The sequence below is a fragment of the Chrysochloris asiatica genome, unplaced genomic scaffold, assembly GCF_000296735.1.
Source record: "Chrysochloris asiatica unplaced genomic scaffold, ChrAsi1.0 scaffold00124, whole genome shotgun sequence".
NCBI classification, from domain to species: domain Eukaryota; kingdom Metazoa; phylum Chordata; class Mammalia; order Afrosoricida; family Chrysochloridae; genus Chrysochloris; species Chrysochloris asiatica.
The window spans coordinates 8,087,712-8,089,941 of NW_006408642.1; positions in this window are offsets into that span (position 1 = coordinate 8,087,712).

Genomic DNA, 2,230 nt, shown 5'->3' on the forward strand with positions numbered 1-2,230 from the left:
AGAGCTCATGTAGTAACTGAAGGGTTGGCAGTTCGAATCCCAGAGGTACTTTAGGAAAAAAGCCAGGTGATCTACTTGTGGTAAATCACAGTCATGAAGTCATCCTACGGCGTTCTGCTCTGCAACACTGGAGCTGCCCTGAGAATGACAGCAACGTACTTGACAGCAACTGGTTTGGTTTTGGTTTGGTAGCTAGGGTCCCACAATTCCCTATAAAGACCGCTCATCCTCTAGATCAGGTAGGTTCGGAACAGTGATTTAAGAGTGTGGAAGCAAAAGTTGCAGAACCTTACATCTACCACAGTCTGTTGGTCAAAGTATGTTACAAGGCTGTCCCAGATTCATTGAGGGTGGGGAAACACACTTCCCTTTTTGAGAGGATGAGTTGCAAAATATAGTGACCATGTTTTATAATCCACCACAGTTGTTGTTAAGTGCCATTGAGGCAGTTCTAACTCATAACAACCTTGTATAGGATTTCCAAGGAGCAGCTGGTGAGTTCTAACTGCCTTGCGGTTCAAACCAACCTTGAGGTCCAGTGCTTATATGCTACAGTGCCACATCAGGACTCCTTGTGATAGAAGGAGATGCAAAATACAGGTATAATAATTTCAATACATTGAGACTCAGAATATGTTAGAATCCAAGATCCTTATCAAAATTTTCTAGTTAATAAAGATAAATGATACAATTAAAACGTATTATTCTGCCCCCAATGAATTAGTAGATTTAAGCATAGACCATCAACAATTGGTAAAAGGAAAGACACCTAAACATGATGTATCTTTTAGTGAAAGTGAAATACCTACTATATTCTTGACAAGATTGAACCTGAGTCCAGATACTGATTTGTAGGAAATAGAGAAACTAGAGGAACACATTGAATTATGCCATGAATCCAGACTCTGGGAGACTCTACAGGTCAAACAGTTCAGTTTCTTCAACATGTAAGATGTCAGGGGATAAAGAGGAAAACTATAGATTAAGAATGTCTCAAAAAACATAACAAATACAAAGTAATCAGGCAAGACTACAACACAGTACCTAAGGATACATGTTTGGGTGATGAAACCATAAAGATACACAAGGAAGGGACTATATAAAAGCTAGGTTAATGGTTATATTTGAGCAGATGGAGGCAGCTGTATTGTGGAGGGCACATGGAGTAGGTCTACAAAGACTGACAGAGTTCTATTTCTTGACCTGGATTGTAGTTCCAAGTATGTTGTTGCTGATGAATGTATTTCAACTCATAGTGATCCAATAAGACAAAGTAGAACTGTCCCATAGGTTTTTCTATACTGTCAATCTCAAGTTCTTGTAGCGTAGTGGTTATGAATTGGGCAGTTAACTTCAAGGACGGCAGTTCAAAACTACTAGCTGTTTCGTGGGAGAAAGATAAGGCTTTCTGCTTCAGTAAAGATTTACAACCTCAGAAACCCTGTGTAGGGTCGCTATGGGTCGAATCGACTCCGCAGCACTTATCAACAACAACAATCTTTACAGGAGCAGATCTCTAGGTCCCTCTCCTGTGGAACCGCTGGATAGATTCAAACTGCCAACTAACGTTTCAGTTAGTAGCCAAATGGTTAAACAACATACCACCAAGCCTCCTTAATTACAAGCATAAACCAAACCAAAGCACATTGCCTTTAAAGCATTTCTCACTGGTAGTGACTCTATCACTAGAATGGCTCCACGAGGTTTCCAAGGCTGGAATCATTACAGAATCATTCATCTTTCTCCCATGGTGGGTTCAAACTGGTGACCTTTTGGTTAGCAGCCGAGCACTTAACTATTGTGCTATCAGAGCTCCTTAGATACAAGCATGTGGTGGTTAAGTGCTAATGAATTAATTCTGACTTGTAGCGACCCTGTATAGCATTTCCAAGGAGTGACTAGTGAGTTTGAACTGCCAGCTTTGTGGTAAAGCAAAGATGAGTACGCAGTCTAGTACTTATCTTTCAGCACCACACCTAATTCTAGATACAACTTGATTAAAAACGAAAGCAAAGAAAATCCAAACTCAAACCCACTGCCCATTAAGTCCATTTTCACTCATAGCAACTCTACAGGACAGAGTAGAACGGCTCCTTAGAGTTTCTGATACTGTAAGCCTTTTTTTTTTTTTTAAAGATTTTTATTGTGGATTGAGCAAAAGTTTACAGGGCAGATCATCAGTTTTACATTCAACAAATCATACACCTTGTTTCATTACAATGATTATAAT